The sequence below is a fragment of the Dermacentor andersoni genome, chromosome 1 (genome assembly GCF_023375885.2).
Source record: "Dermacentor andersoni chromosome 1, qqDerAnde1_hic_scaffold, whole genome shotgun sequence".
NCBI lineage: Eukaryota > Metazoa > Arthropoda > Arachnida > Ixodida > Ixodidae > Dermacentor > Dermacentor andersoni.
In genome coordinates this window covers 166,188,242-166,202,197 of record NC_092814.1, presented here as the reverse complement: position 1 = coordinate 166,202,197, position 13,956 = coordinate 166,188,242, and the positions used below count along the sequence as shown (strand labels likewise).

At 45.7% G+C, this 13,956-nt stretch overlaps 1 long non-coding RNA gene across 2 annotated transcripts; it reads left to right on the top strand.

Moving 5' to 3' along the window:
* The first annotated feature begins 1,857 nt into the window (after window positions 1-1,857).
* LOC126547081 (uncharacterized) lies at window positions 1,858-5,087 on the top strand. Of its 2 annotated transcripts, XR_007602652.3 has the most exons (5): window positions 1,859-2,740; window positions 2,877-3,105; window positions 3,179-3,337; window positions 3,894-4,053; window positions 4,871-5,087. It is a non-coding gene; the product is annotated as an uncharacterized lncRNA (long non-coding RNA). The 2 variants fall into 2 exon arrangements; XR_008608918.2 differs by lacking the exon at window positions 4,871-5,087 and having other exon boundaries at window positions 1,858-2,744; window positions 2,881-3,105; window positions 3,894-4,473.
* Window positions 5,088-13,956: the final 8,869 nt, after the last annotated feature.

Here is a 13,956-nt window from a genome sequence, read left to right as displayed (position 1 = left end):
GAACTAATGTTTGAAACTTGTGAACGTGTCGGTGTACATATACAATTACAAGAAATAAAGACCTGTATCAGAATCTTTTGCCTGGCATTTATGTGGCATGAAAAGTACAAAAAAGCGCTCGCTTTCGTGTGGTACTTCTATGCCGGCCACCACACAAGCATGATGCATGATGCGCATGCATCATGCATCATGCTTGTGCGCATGCGCACTTCGTGTAATATATATATATTACACGAATATATATATATATATATATATATATATATATATATATATATATATATATATATATATATCGTTTTTATATATATATATATATATATATATATATATATCGTTTTTTTTTGTGAGACCGAAAGTCCCCTCTCATGTTATATTAGTGGTCGCATCATTTTGTGCATATACGCTAAGCGTTTAATTGGTTTTTTAGTGACGTGCCACAAGGGACCATGCACACTGTCCGACAGCCGCTGAGCCAATTCGTATATTTAAGAAGCTGTGTTGATGCAGCTTAGTCTTGCAGAGGCCGCCAAATTTAATGTCTTGTCATCGGTCACAAGAAAAGCTAGCATAATAAAGTAACGGGGCACGAAAGGTCTTCACGAGTGGTTCAGGTAGCAATTGAACAACACTTTGAAATTGAACCTTCAGGCCATGCGTTCACACGCGCCAGTGCGTTCCGACAGGCTGCGCAGTCCTTTGAAGAAGTGAGAGGCAGCAATTTTTTGTTGTTGTTGCTTTTGCGTAACAAATGTTGAAGGACGAATATATATAATGACGGATTATATACCAGCTATACAAAAGCGATGACGGCGGTTCATCACACGGGGAAAAACAGCAACCATCACATACAGACGTCAGTGACAGTTCATCTGGCAGTTAGACCACCTTCCGGCTAAAGGATGGTTCTGTGTTTTGTTCTGGACTGATAGAACTCTAGTAATTAGAGTGAATAATGAAATCAGAATCAAATTTATTTTCGCCATATATGCGGGTGCGCATGCAACGACCACTATTATGAGAGCAAGAGTACGTGGAGACCAGTGTGCAAGTCGCAAGAAGAAGACATATCGCGTAAGTATTACATTTGCTTTACCAAAAAGCACAAGATTTCAATACTTCAAAAACGGATATGTTTGCAACACTATTGTGTCGTTCATTATTGCTTTCTTCTTTTGTAGTTAAACTATCGAGAAAATAACTATTTAACGGGGAACAAAATTTAATCAAGTGGATATTGCATTAGACAGTTCTCGTAATAGTCATCTGAACTGCAGAAAGAGTCAAGCAAAATTGTTCGCGAACGGCGCGTTAATTGTAAACGGCCCTGTCGCAGCACAGAAAAAATCGTCAAACGAACTAAGCGCAGGCGACTCGTGGACTGTACAGTTCTAGGAAACATTTCAGTTGAATGTTTTCACTGGGGAGGGTGAAAGAAGCGATTATACGAAGGCGAATTGTGAAGAGATGTCAAAATCTGCAATTTTTCTAGCTATTGTCGATTCGTCTAAGAATAATTAAGGCTGCATGCCAATCAATGTAAATCATAAAATAGAGCATTTCTGCTGTCGACGTGGATTTGATTGGGAAGAACTAGAGTTAGATCAAATTCTTCCAATTTTCGCTCAATTAACTAATGACGTTCAACAATCAAGCAGTTAAGAATTAATAAATTCATGGTATATCATGAGTGTTTTTTCAAGCGCCGTCTCCTGTGAAGCATATCTACCATTTTCGTGCAAAGCTCTCTGGAAAGCGTATTGACTGTGTATGCATGCATGCACCTATCGAACTTCGTGCACATATAGACGTGATGCTTTGACGATAAATACTTATTACAATTCAAATTATTTATTTCTGCCTTGTAAAGGTACAGACAGCAGAGGCGCAGAAAAAGCTGTCAGATACAGATTGACAAAGCCGCAGCCCCCTTTCGCTTGGCAGAGCCTTTACAGCGACACTTTTAAAACAAAGACAATTGCACCCGGTAATAACAGGTATACAATACTGAGCAAGTACAAAAGGAAACCAATCAAGATTATACGATATTTGTACAATACTCCCAAACAAGAAAACAGAACCTACATGCTAACGTACATAGCACCCAAAGTACTGTTCGACGCGTTGAAGAGGTCAAAATTATTGTTCACATAAGGTATATACATATTCGTATAGCGCTACCAATCCCTGCAAAATATAGAACGCAGATTTTCATTACACACACGCACGCACGCACGTGCACAGCACACACACACACCAAAAGGAAACGGTAACGCGCTCACAGGAAGCGCCTGAAAAACGAAAAAAAAGGAAAAGTGTGGGGAACCGAGGTCGTCTTGGGCTGTCGCCTCTCCCTCTCCCAGAAGGAATGAAGAGGTTCTTGGAAAGCAGGGACGGGCGATTCTCTCTGTCAGCATCAGCTCCCACCAGCGAGGACGGGGCGAGAAAGCGAAACGGGACTTTCCTTGCTGTCTATTTTTTCTTCGTCAGGCCAACGCCGCTTGCTTGCAGGGGCGCAGGCGAGTTCCCGCCAAATGGCGCGGGTGCGTGAGTTGCCGCCAAATGCTAGCTCTGGATGCCAGCTCGTTCCGCGTCTCATGGTAGACTAGTTGGTGCATTTCTGTTATCATGGACTGCGCATATAAACGCAAGCTACACAAAAGTGACATGGACAAGAACAGCGCAAGCCCTTTACATGCAGTGGAGCCGCCGTATCTCGCCGTTCAAGATATGCGTACTCGTAAGTGGCATTTTAATTTCACGTTGTGTAATGCATGACTGTCTTTTTCAAGTGAACAAAGGCCGCTTTGTATTGTGTAAATGGTTTTGCAACGTATGATAAACTCCTTGTCTTTCGGGCTTATTTTTTCTGACAGGAAGAAAAAAAAAAGAGGCTTTACATGAGAACGGATCAAGCGTTCGAGAGTTGGGACAGGGAAATGTGAGACGTACTTTCATGTATATATTTCTAATATTATTTTTTCGTCTTGTATTCTCGTTAATTTTTCTCTAGGAAACACTGGAACGACACTGCTTAAATTGAAGCACAGTGTGCGAATGACCTGCTACGCTCGGAACTGTTATCACCATTCGGGAAGAAATTGGGTAAGACGCTTGTCTGGTTATTATTGCGGAAAAGTCATAATTATTTAGAAGTTGCTTTCATTCCTTCCCACAGATGAAAAAACATAACTGTAAATACCTGTATGATATACGTCTGGTGCATTGCAGGTAAGAATGGATTGTGTGTGGCGCGCTTCACCGCATGTGGACTAGAGTAGATCTAGGAACATCAGACAAGAAGACACGTATGTGAAACCCTGCGGATAGCCCATATGTAAGTTCTTCCTCAATTTTTCTTTTGTTGCATTTTCGTAGTTTACGTGTAATACTTTGTCACCGCGGTCTCGACGTTATGTATACCTATACATTTGTCTCGTGGCAGTCTGCGTGCTATTTTGTTTGTGCAACTATGTGTTGTATTCATTTATCGCGCTGCCTGGATGGTTTTTTTTTTCACTGATATTCCGACCAAAGTCGGTGAACCTATCCTTCCTGTCCTCATGTTTCCTTGGGCGGCTCTAAAGCGTATCTTAGAGGAATATTTAGCTTCAGATTCCCGCATGGAACAGATGGTGAATGACATGCTGTGTTTTCTTTTTAGAGAAACTATGTATTCATGTTTAATATTTGGTTGATTTTCATTTTGTCATTCATACAATACCGCAGCCATATGCCATTCTGTCATAGAACGTTGTTTCTAGATATATTTGTTTTATTGGGTAAAACATTTAAAACGAGAGCGTTTCTTATCCTGGACATTATTTTTTACAGACCACGATAACCACGTATTTGGATGTCTGGTTTAACTCTACGTGCGCTGGTTCGTGCAGGTGAACTTTTTTTCCAGATACGGAGGAACGGACACCGGTCGTGCCGTGAGCACTATTCTGCAGGGCATACTTACAAATGAAGCTGCACTGCAGTTCAGCTGGAAAGGGTCGCAGGGGAGGAAGCACGCCTTCGTGAAGCTCATGGCCATCACGAATATAAGTAAGAAATATGGCATAACAATCAGCTTTCTAGTGCACGTTGCGAACATCGGTACCAACTGCATGCTTAGTTTTTTTTTTCTTCATTCAAACAAGCTGCTGCTTATTGCATCTTGCTGCGTCCAGTATTAGCATTTTCTTTAATAAAATAATGCCGTAATAAGTGAGTTCTACTTGCGGCGTCCATATTTTGCCACTGCTTTTGAGGAGTTTGTTTTGCTTCACCATATAATATATGCTGTATATGCTGTTTCTGCTTTAACCCGTGTATGCTAACTGTTTTCTGCAAAACATAGACCTATCATCGTTGCCATCATGTCAGCAAGTATATGTATCATGCCATAAGCTTCCCCTCTTGCCTCTCCAGACATTTACCTATTCACCTCCTTGTGCCGCTTGGCGCGCTCCGGGCTCCGGCGCGTTCTTTGGATCAGCGTTTCAACTCGGCTGTTTCATACAGTGCTCACGGGAAGCAACAAGACCTATCGTGGTGTAAATAGCCGCGCTACCTATAGACACAGTAGCCACTGTGTATGCGTGTTTTGCTATGGTTCCGTGTTCAGTTCCCCCTATTGCTAACGACATATAAATTACCAACTATCCGGTACTTACACGATTTGTGTCGTCCAGCCACTCTTCCTGACAGCTTCGATACTGATTTGCACGTCCCTAATATTGCTTTGTTGTCGTTTCTTTAATGTTTCGTGAATATCTGACTTATGATCTTTTTGATTGTTTCACTTCTTCAAATGGAATGCGACTCACCAACTGAACTATAAAGCGGGGGCAGCTTTCTTATATGTGCCGCTTTCTTGCAGCATTTGTGAGGAGCACGTTCCCTGACGCTTCACTATAGCATCAGTGGCTGGAGTCGCAAAACGCTGGTTGGTTGGAGCAGCTGACAGGGATGGAGGCCGGAATGAAAGAAGGCGCCGTGACCCTGCTTCAAGCCCACCAAATATGAACTAGTGTTTGAAACTTGTGAACGTGTCGGTGTACATATACAATTACAAGAAATAAAGACCTGTATCAGAATCTTTTGCCTGGCATTTATGTGGCATGAAAAGTACAAAAAAGCGTTCGCTTTCGTGTGGTACTTCTATGCCGGCCACCACACAAGCATGATGCATGATGCGCATGCTGTTGTAAATGCATGATGCAAAAGCTACGATTATTCGGGGCGTCAAAAGCAACGTCGGCTTTCAGCACCGGGCCGGTGCAATGCCGACCATTATTGTCGTCAGGGCCATGGCTGGCCCGCGTGTGGCATGCGCTCGGCTGCGTTGGCCAAATAGAATGGCCCTACGGCTGGCCGACTGACTACGTACCTAAAGCCTTGGTAGGCCCTCGCAAGGGACGCCGTCGGCCAAGTCGGCCACAGTGGTCGGGCCTACATCGATTGCCGACGATCGGCCGACGTTAGGCCAATGTCAATCCCCAAAGCTGGGCCGCCCTCGGTTGCCGAGGTCGGGCCAACCGTTTTGCAGTCGGCCGGAGACGTCGGGCCGACTTTTTGCCACGGTCTTTTTGTTGCTTGGGATGTTACTTTATTATCCTCGCTTTTCTTGTGACCGATGACGAGACATTAAATTTGGCGGCCTCTGCAAGACAAAGCTGCACCTACGCAGCTTAATTCTTAAATATAAGAATTGGCTCAGCGGCTGTCGGACTGTGTGCGTGGTCCCGTGTGACACGTCACTCAGAAACCAATTAAACACTTACCGTATATGCACGTATATGACGCGAACACGAATATAACGTGAGAAAACTCTCTCTCTCTCTCTCTCTCTATATATATATATATATATATATATATATATATATATATATATATATATATATATATATATATATATATAAAGAACTTGAGTGGTGCTACAAGGTAAACAGAACAAGTATTTAATTTCGGCAGTTTCGATCGGTGGACCGATCTTCATCAGGGTTTACAAAATAATGGCAGTTCGGCCCTGGTAGTGAAGACACCAGACCGGGTGCCCGGTCGTTCTTACATACATCAAACCGAGAGGAACAGTTGTGACAGTGATTGATTTTCGGCGCCTTGGCAGATTTACAGCGGCCTTTGGCAGCTATGCAGGGCAAGAGGAAGGCGGAGTCACATGTATGTAGCGCAAGGAGGTGAGTGAGGAAAAAAGGGAAAAAGAAAGAAAAAAGAAAGAAAAAGAAAAAAAGCACACAGGGGGAGGGAGACGTGAGTCGGAGAGTGAGGGGGGCGGGAAGTAGCGGCAGCTAGGTTCCCGTGCACCCGAGGCAAGGAGGGAGAAAACGGTCGCTCCGCAACACCAGTGCGTGGGCTGCCGTTGTAGCGGGAGAGAGGGCAAGTTGAATCGGGTGGCGGGGGGCACAATAGAGAAGGGGCCCAGAAGGAAGACAGAAGAGCGGCAACTTGTGGAAAGAAACACAGTGTCACAGTACACATATACAAGGCACGGCCCGCTCCGGCAACTCTGTGGTCCAGCTACGGTGCGAAAAAAAATATATATAGTTCCAAAAAAGTATATATATGCATGGGATTCGCAAAGCAAGTGCGCCCATGGGCTTAGATTTAGGGAGCCGAGTTAAATAGCCTCCTTGTGGTCCAATTTTTGAACGTTTAACAGACAACTGCCATCAAGTCAGCACGTGCGCATTTCAAGAAGGGCAATAGGTCACTCAGAATGACCACTTCAGTGGCAGGGTCCAGGAAACTGAATTTATTGGTTTTACGCTCGCGCCCTTGAGGCGCATGCGGAGGGGTGAGCAAGCAGTAAATAGACAGCGTCTCAATTTTTAAGTACAGAACATGTATTCGCGTTTCCCATGCACTTTCACGGCATATCCCGGAGGCACGTCAGCCGCCCCGGACTCTCATTAATTCCTTTAGTGTACGTTCCAAATTTATGGATGAAAAAAGATTCTCTCTGCTCGCGTGCACGGGTGTGTTGGAAACCAGATTGCAAGAGCACAACGCTCACGCGTTCAAAGGAGTGATCTGGCAGCCGAACGTGCCTGGAGAAGGGTAAATTGGGGAGACTTTTCACATGCGCGCGGTGATTGTTAAACCGCAGGCGAAAAGGGGTCTCTGTTTGGCCGATATATTCCTGCCTACACACCTCGCATCGAATTTTGTACACGACGTTACTGGAATCACAGTCAAGATTTTCGGTAATTTTATATACGAAGGGCGAGTTCGATGCTTCAGCCGTGTCTGCTGTTGTCATGTGACGGCATACCTTGCAACGAGGTTTCCCACACGGTCGACAGCCCTTGGGCGTGTTTGACTTCTGTGTCCTCGCCCTGACTAACAAATCCCTTAAATTTTTGTTTCTTCTATACACAACCCGAGGCGGCTGCTTGAAGATAGTAGTGAGTCGGATGCTCTGTTTCATGATATTAAAATGGCGGGTGAGAATGGCATTGACCCGCGGAGCACCGGTGGTGTATGTGAGGACCAAGTTTGGATCTGATTGTGTATTGCTATTGCTAACCTTTTCTCCCATTATCTGTGCTCGATCTAAGCTGCGGGCGCGTTCAATGGCATCGTCTACCATTTTTGGAGGATATTTTCGGCGTATGAGAGCAGATTTCAGTTCCTCCGCGTGTCGCTCAAATTGCGCAGATTCGGAACAGACTCTTCTGTATCTGTGGGCCTGGGAGTAGGGAATGCCTGTTTTGCAGTGATGGGGGTGGCTACTATAAAAATGCAGATATTGCTGACGATCTGTCGGCTTTTTGTATAGGGACGTATAGGGACGTGGAAATGCGACCGCCACTCAGTGACAGAGTGACGTCGAGGAAGTGAATACTATCTTGCGAGAAGTTGTGCGTAAAGCAGATTGACGGGTGCAGAGAATTGAAATTGGAAATGAAGTTCAAGAGACTTTGTTCATTGCCGGCCCACACAAAGAAAATGTCATCCAGGAATCGCTTATAAAATATTGGTTTTACGGCCGAGTTTGCGAGGAAGGGTATTTCTAAAGATGCCATAAAGATATTTGCATAATTTGGCGCCATCTTCGTTCCCATGGCGGTTCCACTGATTTGCAAATAATGCTTGTCCTCGAACTCAAAGTGATTATATTTCAGTACTAGATTTAAAAGAGTCTCAACTGTATCTTTATCTAATTGCCTAGGTTGGCTGGAGCCAGCGTAAGCTGAAACTGCGGAAGCTATGCCCTCGGCGTGAGGTATGTTGGTGTACAAAGCTGCGACATCCATTGTGACCAAGTAACCCCCCGCCGGTACCGTCAGCTTTGATACCTCCCGAAGGAAATGATTTGTGTCTTTAATGTACGAGGGGAATGAAGATGGGATGTCCTTAATGAGACTGTCAATAAAGCTGGATATTTTCTCAGTGACTGTTCCATTACTGGAAACGATAGGCCGACCGGGATTGTTTATTTTGTGAATTTTGGGTAGTAGGTAGAAACGGCCGGGGCCAGAGTTTCTTGGTATCAATGCTTTGAACGTCTTATCGGTTATCTGCCCTGCCTTGCGCAGAGTGGTTAGGGCGTCCTTTATTTCGCTTTCAAATTTGTCGGTAGGATTGCTTGGGAGTTCTCTGTAAAATTTAGAGTTTCCCAGTTGACGGAAACCTTCGGCTATGTAAACACTCCGGTCAAGTACCACCACTGCACCACCCTTGTCCGCTGGCTTAATGACAATTGTCTGATCATCACGTAGAGTTCGCAGTGCCTGCTCTTCCTCTTTTGAGAGGTTACTGCGGATGGGACGATGCCTCTCGTACTCTTTTATAATGTCTTTTTGAACCGCACAAATGTACATGTCCAAGTATTTGTCGCGTGCCTCGCCAGGTGTCCATGATTTTTCGGAGAGTTCAGGTAGCTGATCAAGACGCCCTTCTGTAGTTTTTCGATCATAAAAGTACTCCCGTAGTCGCAAATTTCTCGCGAAGTCATCCAAATCTTGAAACAATTGAAACTCGTTCATCCTTCCTGACGCCGGACAAAAAGTTAGACCTTTCGAAAGGAGATTTAGTTGTGCACTCGACAATGGGCTACTCGACAAGTTTATGACATTTGAGGCATTGCCCACTGTCTCGTGCTTTTTTCCACTGATTACTTCAGAACAATCGCCCGCCTCGGATTCAAGGTTTTGGCTTTGAGAATCAGCTCTGATGGCCGTTGGGATATTGTCACGCTCCCGTTTCTTTCTTTGTTGTTCTTGGATATTGCCATTTTTCCTTCCCTCGTACTTTACCAGTTCCAGCGCTTCCAATTCAGTGAGCTTTGACTGACACAACAGAAGCTGCTCCTCGTTTTTAAGCTGCGATGCTCTACGCACGCTATGTTGTGCCACCAGCCTAGTGAGCCCAAGCGAGGCCTCCCGCAGTATAGCATTCCACTGCTCTCTTTCTTTTTCGTCAAAGGTGTCCATTGCCAGCTTCTGTTTTACCTGAAGACCCTTCGGTGCGATGCCCGAGGCTAAATATTTATTCATATTAGAGGCATGCATCTCAAATCGCACACGCTTGTCAACTGTTTTACGCAACGTCATGAACTCGCGGGACCAAAAAGTGCCGGATCGCGCCGTACCTGAAGTGTTGGCCAGTCAATCTCTCGGCGTTGGCGCTGCGCAGCCGACAGCCTCGGCGTAGGTGGGGCGATCTCCGCGGTGTCCGCTGCCCTCCCGGCAACCGGCGCCCCTGGTCGTGCCTGAGCTCCGGGTACGTGCAGCGTGTTGGTCCGACCCGTCACAGGGGGCAGCCTGGGCGTCGCCCGGATGGTATGGTGAGCCCCGCCGCGTGGGCCCGGCGTAACCATTCGAAGTGTGATCACGCCAAGATCCATGCAACCGCCCGCCGCCCCGCAGGAGCACGCACCTCAGGTGACTGGCAATGATGGCCACCCCCTCGAAGCTGGGGTGCACCCCATCAGATGCGAGTACTCTGCCTGGGGGCAGCCACTGGAACTCGTGGTCAAGGTAGATGGCGTTCCTTGTCCGCCGGCAGTGATTTCGCAGCAAGGCATTGAAGTGACATGCCTCCTTGTTGAAGCGCTCGATGTACCATCTGTTGCGACACGCTCGGCGGCGGTTTGGTGTTCTCGGCAGCACCAAGGTGGCGAACAACTTCTTGATTTCCGGGCGCAGCTTGCGAATTGTGTCCAGCAAGGTTCTATACCGCTGGAAGACCATGCTGCCTGACTGAGAGGTGAGGTCGTTCGTACCCACATGCAGCACCAAGGTGGTCACGGAGCGTGGCACAAAGTCCAAAAGCGACAAAGTGTCCTCAATCGATGCACATGACTGCGAGACGAAGGCTGGGGCGTCGTCCTCGTGTGGATCAAAGTGACTGAAAACATACTTGGTCTGTGAATCGCCGATGACGGCACAATGCGGTATCTTATGCGGGAATTTCCATGAGATCTGTTTCCCTGTAGCAGGTTTAGTAGCCATGAGTAGTAGTAGTAGGCAAAGAGGGATTCTTCAGGCTACCTTTCAAACGTAAAGAACTTGAGTGGTGCTACAAGGTAAACAGAACAAGTATTTAATTTCGACAGTTTCGATCGGTGGACCAATCTTCATCAGGGTTTACACCCGATTCAACTTGCCCTCTCTCCCGCTACAACGGCAGCCCACGCACTGGTGTTGCGGAGCGACCGTTTTCTCCCTCCTTGCCTCGGGTGCACGGGAACCTAGCTGCCGCTACTTCCCGCCCCCCTCACTCTCCGACTCACGTCTCCCTCCTCCTGTGTGCTTTTTTCTTTTTTTTTCTTTTTCTTTCTTTTTCCCTTTTTTCCTCACTCACCTCCTTGCGCTACATACATGTGACTCCGCCTTCCTCTTGCCCTGCATAGCTGCCAAAGGCCGCTGTAAATCTGCCAAGGCGCCGAAAATCAATCACTGTCACAACTGTTCCTCTCGGTTTGATGTATGTAAGAACGACCGGGCACCCGGTCTGGTGTCTTCACTACCAGGGCCAAACTGCCATTTTTTTGTAAACCCTGATGAAGATCGGTCCACCGATCGAAACTGTCCAAAATAAATACTTGTTCTGTTTACCTTGTAGCACCACTCAAGTTCTTTACGTTTGAAAGGTAGCCTGAAGAATCCCTCTTTGCCTACTATATATATATATATATATATATATATATATATATATATATATATATATATATATATATATTACGCGAAGTGATGGGAAACAGGAAACGACGCATAAAAGCGGGCGCTCGCAAGACGCACTTTATTCCTCGTTACCGCGAACTGCCGTCGCAAAATACAGTGAAAGGACGAGTGCCTGCAGAATTACTCGTTGTTACTGCTGACTTCTTTGTCACCGTCGGCGAGAACGGTTTCTGCCCGCCATGCGACCAAAATTATTCCACAGGCAGCACTTCAGAAATACCCGCAATAGAATCGAACACGCGCGCGGCAAAGCCTTTCACGCAATGTGCGACGAAAGCCGCTCGCTTGGCGCGCCTACACATCAACGCGTCGACCGTCTTGCACAAGGTTTCGATTAATACGCCGTAACCACATTGATGCGGCACTAAGAACCTTTTAAAGCAGGGAGAGTAAAGGCGGCGCGAAATACACAGTGGCAACTCCCAGCTCGCGCGCTCTTGGGCACGGTGAAATCTTAGCGCTAGATAAAGTAAAGGAAAAATAGAACACGTTATGTTTATGTCACGAACCCGAATATAATGCGAGGTGCGTTCCGAAGCTGGAAATTTCGGGGGGGAAACTCGCGCTATATTCTTGCAAATATATTAACTGCGTATCTCTCGTACGTCGCCTCTTCTGTGGCTCACGTGCTCTCACGCTGCACAACCTCTCCTATAGCCGGTGACACTGGTAGCAGCACGTAAATACCGCCTCCTTTTATATTATTGTTATTTTATTATTATTATTTTGGTTTTGTACAAAGTAAACACCAAAAATGGCCAACTTACGCCAGCATCCAGGCATTCCAGCTACACCCATTCGCTACAATGCTCAATTAGGTGTAAATCTCCGTTTGTGCATTATGGCATACGCTTTTAACAAGTAGGCGTTATTTCAGACGTGCGGTTGTCTCGATTGGACACGTACCGTGGCGCTCAGTGCGAGCTACAACGCGCGACCACTTTACCTTGCGCATTCACGTTGTAGCTCATATTGAGCGCAATAGGCAGCATAGCTCCATATACGAACCAGAAAACCTATATATTGTAACGCGGAAACTGAAAGTTCGATCACATTAAACGATTTTTCTTTTCGTATATATGTGACAGAAGAAGTGCAGGGTAATATTCTACGGGACGTACGTCTTTCATATGTAAAATTTCCACAATGAAACTTAATTCCGACGGATGCGGTTTCGTATACTGAGGCAGTGCATGCGTGAGTCGGACATTCTAATGACGAAGCTTTTTTTTACATGGGAGCTATATAGGTTACGTGGTCGCCTGTATGCAGCGCGCAGTCTGCCATTTGGGAAGTGGTGCCATTCCTTCGTCTTGAGCAAGAGCAATGTATGAAAGCGCTATACGTGAAAGCATATATAAAGAGCTTTTGTGGACAAGAAAAAAGAAACCTATATAGTATTGCCTATTGTAAGCCGTTCCATTGGTTCAGACAAATTTATAACTATAGTAGGTAAAGCTGTATAGGTAAAACTATTCTGAATAAAAAAAAAAGATATTCCAAGTAGCCTGTACATTTATGGTGACACACTATAGCACATGCCTCCATGTTAATTTTTCCGCGTGCAAGTGCTTTTGTGGTGCTGCCTTGGGCGTGTTTCTGAATTTCTTATCTTGGGCTCAGATAGCTCGCACCGTTTATTCAAGATTTACTGACAGACACCGCTGGCTTCCCTGCCGCAAGCGCAGTGTACAACTCCAAGCTTTAAATGAATCCTTTGCATTGCATGCTTGTTCGTTCGCACTCAAATTTCGCAATGAGGTCGTATTCTTTCTTCTTGCGTTTTTCACAGACTGTTTAATTAGTATTTCTGCTTGCCATGGTTCACGCGAAATGGCATCTCCTACCCACTCAAGCCGGACCAGCTGCGAACGAACTAGTTTAACAGCAATGCAAAGCGTTTTACCAATGCGGACAAATAAAAAAATGCGGCCTTTTAGCGAAACGTGAGTTGAAACCAAGCAGCAGTACGAGCAAAGTCATTAAAAAAGAACTTAAAGGTCCAGAGTCGCAGTCTGGTGCTTCTGCAGTGTGTATCAGCTGTGGCAGTATGCAAAATACTTGTTATTATCGTAGTTATGTACTTAGTGCAATATATTTTATGCTGTCTAACAAAAAAATATGTGGACCCAAAGTTCAGTCGGCAACTAAAGCCGGCCCGATGCATTGCCGGCTTGTCGCACCGACGAGCGTTTGGCGCGCTCGGCGTCCAGTCATGCTCTGACGGAGGCCCAGCCCGTGTGGCCGGCCGCGTGCCGATGTAGCTGGAAGTAGACGTCGGGCCGACTGTTTTCGCAAGTCGGGTGGCCAGTGAAGCTGGCTTCCGACCATTTCTCAAAAATCGGCCAAGCATCGGCAGTCGGCTAGGGTTGCTTGGGCACGTGGTCTGCACGGTAGGGTTTTTCGCATATTGCCGATTTGCTAGGTAGGCAAGTAATTGCTATGCTGCAAAACGCACTGCAGAAGATGAATAGTTTTATAGCATTTAACTAACCTCTTCACGAAAGCTTCGCTTCATAGATTCGAAAACGTGCGTTGCATCTGAAAAATATGTATTACCGTTACTGCCAATGTGCACCATATATGATCAACTTCCAGTTTTTCATTTATATTCTTCACAGTTTACCTGACATCCAGTTGTTAATGGCATTACTTGTATAAATTAATTTAAAGAAGCCCTCTTATTTTGCCTGGTGAACTCCATGCAATCTTTTATTTCACTTTACTTAGAAATAGGAAATATCAGTATTTGACTGGA